Raw genomic sequence first — 14,344 nt, 5'->3', positions numbered from 1 at the left:
TCCCCAGCCTCTCGGAACTCCGAGGTCTGTTTGCGGCTCAGCCAAACCACTGTGCTCTCTTGGGGCTTCTTCACCTGTGCTGGGGTCAGAAAATGCCACCAGGAAAGCCATAGGGTGACAGCTGGCATGGTCTGCTACCTGTGCATTAAAACACATTTGGGCCTGGGGATGTGGCTCAAGCGGTAGTGCGCTCGCCTGGCGTGCGTGCGGCCCGGGTTCGATCCTCAGCACCACATACCAACAAAGATGTTGTGTCCACCAAAAACTTAAAAATATTAAAATTCTCTCTCTCTCTCTCTCTCTCTCTCTCTCTCTCTCTCTCTCTCTCTCTCTCTCTCTCTCAAAAAAAAAAAAAAAAAAACCCCACAAAAACACAAAAAAACAAAAACGCATTTGCGGCCAGGCACTGGGGAGGCTGAGGTGTGAGGATGGCTGGAGCTCAGGAGCTCACGATCAGCCTGGGCAGCAGATTGAGACCCCTCAAAGGACAAGTGGCAGTCCCCCTGTGTCTGAATCTCCTTTTGTGTTTCTCTTTCCACAAGGTCTGCATCCTGCATGGTGTCTTGGGATCTCTCTTCAAGGGCAGTAAGTCTCTTTTCAACATGTTCTAATCTGCAGGTTAGTCCACCGAGAGTCTGTCTGGCATTCCAACTGCCACGCGCACCCTCTCTGGCCAAGTCCAGATCCCCACTCAGTGGCTGAACAGACTTCAGGCACTCACCTCTCCTGTCTTCTTCTTGCTTTGCTACAGCCTTAAATGGCAGCCACCAGGGGACGGCGCATGCTGCCGTGGCCCCGGCTGACCAGCAGCTGAGCTGGGCTCCATCCCCGGCTGCCGACCCACTGAAGCCTCAGGAGACAACCTCCCCACAGTCAGGGTCCTCCAGGATCTGGGTGCCCCTGCCTAGCCCCTCCCCTCCTAGTCTCTGACCTTGGGCTCTGCTGTCTTCAGCACCAGTTCCCAGAGACTGCCCAGTGCCCATCAGGCCCGTGACTCCCTGGCCCTCCTGGGTGCCAGTGCTTCTGGTTCCACTGTTCCAGGGCTGGCTCCTGCTCTCAGGCTCACTGAGCTCCCCACCATGTCTCCCAAGCCCTCCACTCCATGGTTTTGGCCTCTGGCTGCATGTCTTTTGGGGATGGGTTTGAGAGCACAGGACCTTCTGGGCCAGGCTGAGGCCCTGGAGCCTGGGAACCACAATGCGGGTGGAGTGCTGGGTGTCCTGGCCCAGGGTCTGGCCCTGCTGCATCGCCAGTCAACACTGGGTCCGGCCCTCACGCCTCTTTTGGTATTTGCATTCTGACTCACCATCTACTGTCAAACATGTGAGTTTTCTAATTTGCAATTTCTGGGCGGTGCCGGCCTGATCTGCTGGCTGTTTACAAACTGTCCCCCAGCGGGCTCCACGTGGCTGCTCCATGTCCATACCCTGGACTCCGGCCTTGATGAACCCGTGCGGTCCTCAGCTTTCGCACCCAGACTTGTCGCAGGTCTGCGCCTTCTCCTAGTCTCTGCAGTCGCTGTCTTTCCTAGAGAGCAGTGGCCCCTGGGGACAGGACCACGTCCTGAGTACCACAGCAGGAGAGTTGCTGGCCTCGGGCTCCCAGGACAGCTAGAACTCGAGAAAACCTGGCAAGTAAGGTCAGGTCTTGGCTTCACCTCAGCCCAGGGCCAGACAGGAGCTGTGCCACTGGTGGGCTTTGCTCCCTGTGGTGCACCGTGTGGGGTGGCTGGGCAGCCTGGAAGCCCAGGAACTGCAGCTGGACCTAGGTGGCAGAGTCAGGGCTCTGACCAACTGGGAGACACTGCCCTTTCCTCCCACAGGCATTTCCCAAACCAAACCCTCCACAGTGGGTTGTCTGGAGGCTGCTTCTCACAGGACCCCAACTCTTCCCTGCAGGAGTGGCTCATCCCCAACAGGCCCAGAGAAACTGCATTCCTTCCTCCCCGGCTGTCCACTGCTGGCTGGAGTCCTACACCCACACTGCAGCCCCCTCCTCTGGAGGGTTTGATGGCCTGGCTGTGGGGGGCCAAGCAGAGTGGCATCTCCCACAGAGGCTAGAGCAAGACGAGGAGGGTCCCTGGCCCCGGGTCAGAGCAGGACGAGGAGGGTCCCTGGCCCGGGTCAGGTCCACATACCCAGGAAAGGTGCACAGGGCCGGGCAGTGGTGCAGATCACAGGGAGGCTGCCGGCCCCCAGGCATGCCACTGAGGCTCTGATGCCAGAATGGTAAATCGAAACTCCAGCAAGGTGTGTGTGACTCAGGAGAACAAATTCAGCCTTCTGGGTATTTCACTGAAACAAAAGCCCCTTTCATAATGCCAAAAATTTTCTTTAGCACACACTGATCATCCCTGCAGAGACCTCACAGAGCTAGGACCCAGGAAGGGCCTTGCAGTCCTGGGGCTCCAGCAGGTACCATTTAGGTCTACTCGTGGTTGAGTCTTGCAGAGAAGAAAGAGCTGAACGGAGCCGCTGGATCACAAGGCCTGAGCCCCATTCCCAGCCCCTCCTGGCGGCAGGGAGCCTGGCCCAGAGCCCCCGGTTCTCCACCTGGGGTGTGTGTGTGTGTGTGTGTGTGTGTGTGTGTGTGTGTGTGTGTGAGCAGTCCTGCTCCTGGGACTGATGGGGGTGGTGGGGAGGCATGGCCACAGATGAGCTGACAGAGGCCGGCCAGGAGGGGACATTGACACCCTCTAAAGCCTGTTAGGATGAACATCTTGCATGGACAAGTAATTTCTTCTGATTTTTAAGAAAAAAACCACAACCCTGAGGGGAAAGTGCAAAGGACACAAACTGGCCATCTGCAGAGGCTCCTCGTTCACAGGGGAGTTGGAGGAATCAGAGGAGCTTCAGCACGGGACAGTGAGGCGGCTGGGGTGTGATTCCTGGGGCGGGGACACGCTGGGCTGCATGAGGGTGGCCCCACCCATTGGACAGGACTGAGCTGACTGCCGTGTGCTGTCCACGGCCAGCTGCAGTGGACAACAGACATGTGGGACACGGGCTCTGGACACTGAGCACTAGGCAGCAGTCCCTGGCAGCGAGTTAAGAAGATGGACCGGGACTGCCCGGCGCAGGGGAGGACTGAGGCAGTACCGCCTGGGCAGGGGTCAGAACAGGCTGGAGTTTGAAGTTGGGAGCTGCCAGTCTCCCATGGCACCTGGGGACGTGGGGATGCTGACTAAGAAGGTGGAGTCTGACACCTGCATCCTTGAAAACTCGCACTCGGAGCAGCTGGTCTTGTTTCACAGACATGTCAGAAGAGCTGCCTCCAGGTGGGAGGAGGACCGACATGGGAGAGGGTGACCAGGCCACGCTGACCACCCTGATCCACAGTGGCACATGAGCTCCTGGCCTCCCGCCCCAGCAGGACCAGGCGGGAAGGGGCTGGTCTTGGTGTGACCAGTCACACTGATGAGCAGCTGTGAGGCTGGAGCTTAGCTGGTTCTAAGAAGGGCCTACATTGTGGGGGATGAGAAGAGAGCACCTGATCTCCTCCCACAGGTGGTGGACAGCCACGGTGCAGTGAGTGGGGCCTCGGCCTGAGCTCATCTGGGCTGCGGAGGACTGGGAGAGGGGCAGGACTAGCTGGGGGTGGCTCGTGTGGGGTGAGGAGAAGGTGGGAGTGGCCTGGTGGACAGCTCTGGGGAGGGGGTTTCATGCATAGGTGGTGGCCTGGCTGGCTCTGTGCCTCTCCCCAACTGGAGACATACCTCCTGGGAAAGCTGCCCCAGGCCAGTCCGGCAGCAGGCGGCCCTGGTCCTGTCCCCTGTTTCTGCGTCCCAGCGACCTCCCCTGGAGTCTCTACTTGCCCTCTGTGCTGGGGCTTGCTGACACCCCATCCAGGAGCCAAGGCTACCATTTGCAGGCCCCATACAGCCTCCAAGGAGGAGCCCCAGGCTCTGCTTGGAGTGGGAGGTTGGGCCCTCACCTGCGCGCTGAAGCCCGATGCATCCAGAACTGACCTGGCTGTGTCTAAGCTGGACACTCCCCACCCCAATGTCCCGAGCCCAGCTCTGGGTGCCTGGTGGGGCCAACACCCAGATGCCCCTCTGCAGCACCCTGGAGAGGGCTGGGCACCTCCAAAGGCAGGGAGCATCCCTCTGGCCCACGTGTCTCCCAGTGCAGCTGCCCATTTGCCTGGGTTCCAGGCACAGCACTGAGGACAGTTTCAAGATGTGGATTCTTCCAGGAAGCCACATGAGTGGCCGCTGTAGGCAGGGGGTGTGAGGAGTAGACAGAGGAGGACTCGGGAGCCATGGCTGGGACGGAACTCGTCTGTCAACCACTGTGGAGGAATGACATGGAGAGCTCTGGGGGCCTTAGCTCCAGGGCACGGAGGCAGCAAGAGGGAGCAACCTGGGCCTGGTGCAGATGGTCTCAGGTGACTTGTTCTTCACCAGGTAGTGGGCCAGAGAGGAGACCACCAGGGACAGCGGTGCCAGAGCGCCAGGATCGTGGTCCGTTGGTTCAACTGGTGGCATCAGGCAAGAGTTCTTGAGGCCCTGGGTCCTCAGCTTGGCACAGGTGGGCCTCCCTTGAGCAGCTCGGAGCTGTGTGGAGGTCTAGGAAGTTTCGTCTCCCAGGTCGGGCCGCAGCACAGGTCTTGTTGAGGCTTTGACCACAGACAGGAAACCACGGACCTACCTGGGGCAGGGCCAGGCCAGCCTCTGTGTGGCACGGGTTCCATTTCTAACCCCTGAGAAGACCCTGGTCCCCGAGGGAAGTCACAGTTGAGGGGAGGGGAGGGAAACTCAGGCATGGATTGAGAAGGTCATGCCTGAGACAGAAGATCCCACCTGATCCCCTGGAGTTGGAGACGATGGAGAATCAAGCGTGTTGGACTGTGTCTCTGCGTGGGTTACCAGGAGCAGAGCACAGGCCAGCCGGGCAAAGCAGGAGTGCTAGAAGCTGTCCCCAAAGCCAAGGCCAGCCTGCACTGGCCGCCCGTGAGGCCGTGAGGCCTGGGGGAAGTGGGTGTCCTGGCAGGCAGGCCCCAGTGCTGCTGTCCCCGGAAGCAGGGAGTCTGGTCCCCTCCTGTGCTGTCCAGACCTGGACACTCACTGCTTCTGCCCCACATTCTCCTGCCCCACCTTCCAGGTGAGCTGGACCTGGCCACCTTTCCTAGAGCACACAGGGACTCCTGATGGAACCACTGCTTGTTAGGGTTCCAGCAGGTTGAAGAGCTGTGTGGGGCCAGGGCGACACCTCCAGTCCACCCTCACACTCGTGAGAAGCAGAGTTCTGCGCCCACTGCTGGTCTCAGCTCCTCAGCAGCACTGTCCCCGTCATTAGTCTGCTCCCACCACGGCCACCGTGGACTTTGAGGAAGCCTGCTGTTGCCAGGCAATCCTCTAGAGTATGTGTCCCCTCTACATGTCCCTCTTCACAGCCATGTGTCTGGACCAGAGGTGTGGACACTGAGACTCAGAGAGACTCTGCAGCTGGCTCAGGGGCACACAGCTACGAAGCAGCAGAGCCAGGATGTGGGCCAGGTCTGACTTCAGATCCTGGATGTTCTTCTGCTGGCTAAAGCCTTCTGCAGATTAAAAGCACTGACCCCACTTCAAAGTGCCTTCTTTCCAAGGGAAGCCCTTTTCTGAAGTGGCCACACAAACATCCAGGTTGGCGGGGTCCCGGCGGGGCCTGGGATGGAAGCCTCAGCGGACTCACTGCAAGAGCAGGGCAGAGGCCCTGGCCAGAGCAAATGAGCTCTGTGCACCTGTTCTAGGCCACCTGGCTGGCTTGGTCAAGGTCGAGACTCTTGTTGGCATAGGCCCAAGGCCCAGCCAGGGCTGGCTTGGGTCAGGGACACGGAGACAGTGGTGACTTTGGTGTCCCTGGTGTGTGACCCCTCGTGGCTCATCCTGCTGCCGGTCGCACTCCCTTCCCACCACGTTTCCTTCATCACAGGAAGGCAGATGGTGTAGCCATCAGGGGCTGTGTGTGGCAGACACACCCCACAGGCTCCAAGGCGGGTGTCCACTCCATGACCCTGGTGGGCAGGATGTGTGCTGGGGCCTAGGAGGCCCTCCTCACCACGAGGCTTGGGGCTCGTGAAGGCGAGGTTTCCTGGGGTGGCCGAGCTCTCCTCCTCCTGCTGCAGGCCCACAGTGCTTTTCTGAGGTGGTTTTGTCTCGAGGTACTTTGTCCAGTGGAATAGAAACAACTGATCCACTCTGATATTTTGCTTGGAAAGCTCTTTGCCCAGAGCCAGGATCACGTTAGGTGCAGTTCCTGTTTCTAAGTTACTGCAGGAGACAATTCTGGGACTTTTGTGGTTTACCATTAATTAACACAAGTTGCCATTTCTTGATTCTCGACACCAAATTCTCTGAGTTACTGCTAGGATAATGCCAGGTAGCAGACAGTCCTGCTGATGCCCCTGCTTAGAATCGTACCAGTCCCTCCCTCCCGCACCTGGCCTCAGGCTGCAGTGCTGTTCAGAGCCTTCCCGTGGGGCTCCTTCTGAGACCTGTGGAGAGGCAGAGCTCTCTGGCCCCTGCCCAGGCTGGATGGCGTGAAGGCCAGGAGAGCCCACTTTGGAGACGGCTGCTCAACACTCCCCCATTCCTCAGGCCACCTTCCAGTGTCCACAGCAGGTCCACATCCCTGCCACAGCGAGGTGGCATGTAGGCCAGGAGGGGAGGGAGGATGGTGGACGACTTGCTGTGGGCTGCTGGAGGACTAGATGAGGGGGAGGTGAGAGGAGTCGTCCACCCTCTGAAGCCCTGGCTATGCAGACAGGACAGGACTCAGAGGTCAGCAGCTGCCCCTCACACTCTGCCAACTGCCTGGTTGCCCTCCGAGGTGCTCAGGCGTGCAGCCTGAGGGGGAGAGCTGGCTCTGAGACTCGGACAGTCACCACCTCCCACCTGGCTACAAGAAGAGGGACTCAGCCCACAGCACCGCCCCCAAAGCAGAGGCATCTGCCTGCTGCTCCATTCAGCTACAGACTTGGGGAGGGCAGAGGCGATGTGTCCCAGCCCATGAGCTTGTGGCCCCAGAGTCAGTCCATGAACACACCTTCACTGCCTCTGGTCCAGTGTCTATAGTGGGCTGGTGGCAGGGCCCAGATGTGTGTCCATATCTTAATCTCCAGAAAGTGAGCTTATTTAGACAAGGGGGTCTTTGCCGGTATAAATTAGGGCACAGACATAAGGAGGTCAGTCTGGATTGTCTGGATGGCCCCATTCCCATGATAAGTGTCCCGCTGAAAGACAGAGGGGAAGAGATGAGGAGTGGGCCACAGAGCCTGGGCATGCAGCCACAGGCCAGGGCATTTATGCTCATTAGGACATCCCATGCGGCAGATCCTTGATACCCATTCTACAGGTGGATAAACCAAGGCCCAGCATTTAGGTAATGTGACCCTTGTGGCTGCTAATGGTGTAAGCAGAATCTATCCACTTCCACGGCAGGAGCCTTGGCCCTGAATCAACCCACAGGCAGAGCAGGTTAGTGGAGATGGCGATGGTGTGTTCTCTGAGGAGGAGTGAGGAGGCTGGGCTGCCTCAGAGGGCTCCCGAGTGAAGGGTAGAAGTGGATTTGCTGAGTTGGCTTCTGGTCCTCGGGGAAACTGGGGTCTCAGGCCCCCACGCCTGGGGCTCTCTGGGTTCGGCCAACACGGGGCCCAGCCTCGTGGTGCCTGCTTGCCTGGAGTTGACAGGAAGGCCCTCCTCCTGTGGTCCTGTCCACCAAATTCTGTGACTCTCAGTAGCTGGAGGAGACCATGAGGTGCCTCGGGGGGCTGGGCCCTGCTGGGCTGGGAGCCAGGGGCCCCCCGTGGGCAGAGACCCAGGACCTGCTGTGCCTGGCCACGCTGTAGCCCCTTTTCTGGAGAGGACAGAGGAGTAGAGGAGAGCTTCTGGGCAGAGGTGAGTGGTGACCCACGGCCTTCCCTGCTAAGGTCCTCCCTTTCCCCCTCCATATTCTCTCTTTCCGAGCAGGCAGGTCTGTCCACCAGGACGGGTCACACCCAGTCTCCGCCTTCCTGACTGAGGCTCTGATAGAACTTCTGAATGATCAGTCTCATGATTGACGGGGGCTTTATTTAAGGCTGTCAGGGGTCTGACTTTTTAGATGTCAGGATGCAGTATTTTGCTGTGAATTTTTGAAAGCCAAAGGGCAGACTGTGGCCAGCAGAATCATGACCCCCAAAGGAGTCCACATCCTGATCCCCAGCACCAGGGACGTCTGTAAGGTCAGGCAGTGGTAACCCAAAGGCGGCAGATTTAAAAAGGCTGCCGAACGAGGCTTTATTGGGATTTCACTTCTGGGAGGAACCCTGAGACCAGCAGAGTGGGTAAGAAGAGGGTCTGAGGAGAAGCACGTGGGGCTTGACCAGACTGCAATTTGATGGGGCTTAGGGCAGGCAGGGAGGGAGGGCTGGGGACAGGAAAAGAGGTTTTCAGAGTCCCTTGTTTTACTGGAGTTGGTCGGGGGAGCTGGCTAAGACCCAAGATTGGCCAGGAGACCTCGCTGATTGACAGGTGGTTCCATCAGGCCTGGTGGGTGTTTCTTTTGAGCTTGGAGATTTCTTGTTGCTTTGTTCCTTAGTCAGCTCCACCTACCTAACATCCCAGCCTTTTTGATGATATAGGCCGGCTGATTTCATCTGGCTACTTCCTGCTGGCTAGGGGCACTATGGGGAAGTGGGTGGCTCTGGGGTGGGTTCGGTGGGGAGGCGTGTAGGGTGTAGGAGCATCTGATTGTAGGTCACTCTGGCAACTTTACCCAGGCGCTTCAGGCGAACTGAGAAGCATCATTAATAGAAGTTCTATTACTAATACAGGAGTGAGAATGGGAGTCAGCCATATAATGAGGGTTGAGTTTAGCCAGCCTGGCCAAGGGTCGTTTGATGGTTGCTGTTTAAGCCTTTCACCCAAACGATGAAGGGTATCAACATTTTTTTTGACCAATCTAGTTTCATTGATATAGTAGCAGCATTCTTCTTTCAGAAAGAGACAGGTTCCTCCTTTGTCTGTCATCAGAAGATCTAGGGCGCGACAGTTCTGTAACGAAACTTGGGCAATAGATGTTATTTGCCTTTGTAGGGAAGCGAGAGAGGCGGCCGATGCCTCTATTGCTTCCCGAGGTTGTTGTTGAAGCTTCTTAGTAGTGGTTACTGCATAACCAAGTCCTCCTGCCCCCAGTTCAGAGGCAGCGAGTGAGGAGGCCGAGGGGAGTCCAACTACTACTGGTAGGAAGTCGCCCATCTTGTCCTGGGAAGGGAGGTGGTGACAAGCCATGCCAATTCAGCCTCACTGGACAGAGTTAATTGAGGGACCAAGGTGGAAGGAACCGAAAAAGCCAAGGGCATATTGAGGCTTAGACTTTTTGTTAGGGCACCATTGCACCAGAAAAAGAACCCGGCAGAGCAAAGGTTGGGGAAGAAACTCAAAAATATGGTCACAGGGTGCTGAACCAGAGGAAGTGTAGCAGCAGGGGAAACTCCCTGAAGAGTTACGAGAAAGAGGTACTTCCTCAATGGGAATCACAGTTAATGGAGTACGATCCAAACCTATGCAGAGGAAACAGTCTGAAATGTTATTAACTTTGGATAAACTAAGAAGCTGAAGGCCCTGATGTATTAGGGCCACCCATGAGAAAGGGTCAGCTTTAGGATGGGCAACTGCACCCAACTGGTGTTGGAGTTCTCTCTCTTATTCCTGGATGGTTGTGTGAATTTGAGGGAGCACTTGTATATAAGTTCTCCAGATTCTGATAGAGGCTGAAGGGTGCTTGGCAAAACCCCAAGAATAAAATTAACCATCAACACCAGAAGCCATTTCGGGTCCCATGGGTCCCAAATAGTTTATTTGGTGTATGCTCGATTTTCATAGCATGGCTTATCTGGAAAGCAATTTTTTTGAGAGAGAGAGAGAGAGAGAGAGAGAGAGAGAGAGAGAGAGAGAGAGAGAGAGAGAGATAATTTTTTAATATTTATTTTTCAGTTCTTGGGACACAACATCTTTGTATGTGGTGCTGAGGATCGAACCCGGGCCTCACACATGCCAGGCAAACGCACTACCGCTTGAGCCACATCCCCAGCCCTGGAAAGCAATTCTTACATGAATTATAAGGGCACTCGCCATAGGTGTTAGGTCAGCGCTTACAAGGTTCCTCAGTTTGGTCTGATATGAAGCATAGCATTGCTGAGCCTAGGTGAGTCGAGGTGGCCCGGGTGAACCCAGTACTGTTAAGAGTGACTGTCTGGGGGCTGGGGATGTGGCTCAAGCGGTAGCGCGCTCGCCTGGCATGCGTGCGGCCCGGGTTCGATCCTCAGCACCACATACCAACAAAGATGTTGTGTCCACCGAGAACTAAAAAATAAATATTAAAAATTCTCTCTCTCTCTCTCCTCTCTCTCACTCTATCTTTAAAAAAAAAAAAAAAAAAAAAAGAGTGACTGTCTGATCGCAGCCAGCGGAAAGACAATCGCCTTGACCCATAAACTGAGAGTGGGCGGTGCCATCCTGTTGCCATGTCGCTTGGATGTAGAAGTGCCATCTGTGAGTTGGAATAGAAACTTGAGAGAGATTAATGATTAGTAAAAGAAGAAGAGGGTTGGCGAGAAATCTTGAGTTTGGTGGTCCCCAGCATGGTGGAAGTCCAGAACTGGACATCTGGAACAGGTGCTTTTTTAAAGCGGGAGACGTGGTACCAGGGGAAGTGGCCCAAAAGCTTGGCCGCCGTGGGTAGTAAGTATGATGCTATGGGGTCCTGTCCAGTGAGGTGCCAATGACTGAGGATGCTGCTCTTGAAGTAAGACTGTATCACCTGGTTGAAGAGGGTCTGATTCAGTTTGTGGTTGTGCTGGGATTGAGGAAATGGATGGCGCAGGAAGGCACTGGTCTGCGTGTTCCCTTAGGAGTTTGTGTGGACGTGTGAGATAGAGCAGGTGGGACACAAGGGGAGGAGGAGTGACCGGAAAGCTGTGGGCGGTTAAGACAGGGCACCCATAGAGTAGCTCAAAGGGGCTAAGGTCTGAGGGGGCTCTAGGGGCTGCCCGAATCCAGGGGAGGGCCAACAGCAGGAGATGGGGCCAGAAGAGCCTGAGGTCAATCGCGAGTTTAGTGAGGTGATCCTGGAGAATGCCGTTAGGCCTCTCAGCCTGACCCGAGGATGGGGTTGGTGGGGGATGTGGAGCCTCCACGTGATGTTGAGGCCTTTGGAGACTATTGAACAACCTGAGAAGCGAAGGCTGGACCATTGTCTGAGTGGACGGAGGTGGGAAGCCCCAACCTGGGAATGATCTGCTGGATGAGGATGGAGGCAACGGTGTCAGTGTTTCCCTGGAGGTAGGGAAGGCTTCTATCCAACTGTAAGAGAGTGCTATCCCCAAGTCACAAGCAGTTAGATCCTGTGCCAGGGCTTGCCCAAGGAGGTGGGGACTGTCCCTGAACCCTTGGGGTAGGCCTGTCCATGTTGAGATGTAAAGGACGCAGGGTCTTCCCATGTGAAGGCAAAGAGGTAATAAGAGTCGGGATGGAGGGGCACTGTAAAGAAGGCAGATTTAAGATCCAGGACAGTAAAGTGAGTGGTTGAAGGAGGAATATGCAAAAGAAGAATCTAAGAGTTGGGAACCACCAGGTGGAGGGAATAACCACCTCATTAATAGACAGAGGTCCTGGACTAAGCAATAGGTCTGTGTACCGGCAATATGGGATTGTTGAGGGGGAGTCAGTAGGATGAGTCCCTGGGAAAGTGACCGGTCTGTGATGGGTTTAAGTCCCTCCTTGTGGGTTTTGGAGATGGGAAATTGGGGATGCGAAGGAAATTTAGTTTGGGGTTTCAGCTGGATACGGACTGGCTTGTGGTGGGAGGCTATGACCAGCTGGAGATGTCCCAGACCTGGGGACCGACTAGGTCAGGGGGCACAGGCACAGTAGGTACTCTCAGGTTATTAGAGAGGAAAGGATCAGAGGCAGAAGAAGATGGTGGTAGCATTCTTGGGTGTAGTTGGAGGGCGGCTCCTAGTAGTTGGAGAACGTCTCTGCCTAGGAGAGGAACCAGACAGGACGGAATGAGCAGAAAAGAGTGTGAAAGGGTGTCCCTCCAGGGCACAGGCCAGCTTAGCAGATGGGTTTGGGGAGGAGGGTTTGCCATCAATCCCCATAACTGAGACCTGGGAAGGAAACAGAGGCCCAGATGGGCAGGCAAGACAGAATAGGTAGCCCCACATCCACAAGGAAGGTTATGGACTACTGGCTACCTGGAGTGTTACCCTGGGCTCGGCGTGGGTGATGGAGGTCCTTGAGTCCGAGCTTCTTCAGTCTTCTGTGAAGCCCAATAGTTCAAGAGAAGGGACCACCTGGCTGGTCATGCCCCCATGTGGAGGCGCCTAGGAAGGGCCAGCCATGGGGCAGTCGCTCTTCCAATGTCCTCTCTGCTTACAGGTGGGGCATGGCCTGGAAGGAGGCCATGGTTTCGGGCATTGGTGAGCCCAGTGACCTTCGCATCCACATTTGAAGTAAGACCCTGGCGGAGAGGAATGCTGGGTCCCCCGTGAAGCTCTTGCTTGAGCCGCAGGCCTCAGGGCCACTGCCAAGGCCTGGTTTGGAGTTTCTGCAATTGAGCCTGACTGGCTAGTTCAGCGGATTCCTCCCAGGCATTATACACTTTAAAGGCCATTTTCACCAGATCTTGGATAGGGGTCTGAGCGCCCTTTTTAGCTCATTTGAGCTTTTTTCTAATATCATGGGCCAATTGAGTAATGAAATGGGTTACTAACGCTGTAGCCCGGGAGGGAGACTCAGGAAGGCAGTTGAGAAATAAGGCTGGATTCTCAGCTGGATCCTGGGTGATTTCTCTTAGCTTATCAAAGTTAACCACCTTATTGGAAACTACCTGCATGCCCACTACAAGACATTGAGCCATGTGAACGAAGTGACGGCGACCTTGTTGGCCATCTTGATAGTCCCAGTTGGGTTCCGATAGGGGAGCTTCACCTGTGGAGAGAGTCATGTCTGTTACATGAATTTGATCAGCATGATCCCGTGCAGCCTGCTGGATGCGGGCTCGCTCATTGGGGGTCAGGGTGGAGGGCAGAATGACACAGACATCATGCCAGGTAAGAGCGTAAGTCTGGGAGAGGTATTGGAATGCCTTACTGTAAGTGGAAGAGTCAGCAGAGAAGAACCCAGGTGCTTTCAATCTGGGAAAGATCCTGAAGTGAGAATGGGACCTGTACTCGGACAATCCCTTCAGCACCAGCCACTTCCCTGAGAGGACAAAAGAGCTTTGGGTTATCTAGCCAGAGGGTCTGGTGGGACGGGTGTGGGCACTGACAGGAGAAGAGAGGGGTGAGTGGGCGGGGGTCATCATGGCTGCAGGAGGGGGGGAGAAGAGGAGGGGCAGGTCCTGGCATGGGGGAGGAGGGGGAGATGAGGGTGCAGGAGGGGGAGGGGAGGAGGAGAGGATTGGCCTGGGTAGGGAGGGGTGGCCCAGAGCAGCTTGGGTGGATCTGAGAATGTGGAAGGGGAGGTTAAAGAACAATGGAGAGGGTTTTGGGATTTTCCCTGGCAAGGAAGGCTTGAGCCATAGAACAGATAGAACAGAGCAAACATCCCCAAAAGCCTGAATGTAAGGGACCTGAACCCACTTCCCTGCCCGGTGGCAGAGACTATCCAAATCAGGGAGGACTTGGAAGTCAAAAGTTCCTTCTGGGGGCCATTTTGACCCACTCTCCAGTTTATACTGGGGCCACGCCACAGAGGAGTGACAGACCAGGTGTCTCTGGTGCAGGTCTTGAGGGGGCCCTAGTTGGCAGAATTTGAGTATGAACATCCCAGAGGAGTTTGGGGTCTAAGGAGGATGTGGTGTTCCACATGACTTCCTGGCACCGGGGGGTGAGTGGGAGTAGAAAAAGGCATCCCCCATTCTTTTCACACTCACCCAAGGAATGGAGAAGGCTGGGCGGGGGTTGAGGCACCCCGCAGCCCACCAGGGGCCCAGATGTATGGCTCGCAGGAGGACTGGGACATCTCCACGGTTCCCAGAGCCTCGAGTGGAACCGATGGGGTCGATGGCACGCGTGACTTACATATAGACCTCACGGACAGAAAGGGGCTGCAAGTTCAGGGGAAATGGGGGCTTTCCCCACTCCTGTTGGCCCCGATGAAGGGCGGGGGAGAAAAAGAGCAGCTCAGGCATTTCCCGATTCTTTTGAAGGTTGGAGGGTGGGTCTCAATCCCTTTTGGGAGAAGCCCGAAAATCCCTCCCGGGTTTTGGCACCAGATTTAAGGTCAGACAGCAGTGACCAAAAGGCGGCAGGTTTAAAAAGGCTGGTGAACGAGGCTTTATTGAGATTTGGCTCCTGGGAGGAACCCTGAGACCAG

At 56.0% G+C, this 14,344-nt stretch overlaps 1 long non-coding RNA gene across 1 annotated transcript; it reads left to right on the top strand.

Annotated features, from left to right (window-relative positions):
• The first annotated feature begins 369 nt into the window (after positions 1-369).
• LOC144375914 (uncharacterized) lies at positions 370-5,806 on the top strand. Its single transcript, XR_013435763.1, has 3 exons — positions 370-3,527; positions 4,406-4,529; positions 5,395-5,806. It is a non-coding gene; the product is annotated as an uncharacterized LOC144375914 (long non-coding RNA).
• The last annotated feature ends 8,538 nt before the right edge of the window (positions 5,807-14,344 follow it).

The sequence above is a fragment of the Ictidomys tridecemlineatus genome, chromosome 3, assembly GCF_052094955.1.
Source record: "Ictidomys tridecemlineatus isolate mIctTri1 chromosome 3, mIctTri1.hap1, whole genome shotgun sequence".
Lineage (NCBI taxonomy): Eukaryota > Metazoa > Chordata > Mammalia > Rodentia > Sciuridae > Ictidomys > Ictidomys tridecemlineatus.
The sequence above is the reverse complement of the archived record's forward strand: the minus strand, read 5'-3'. Positions and strand labels throughout refer to the sequence as shown.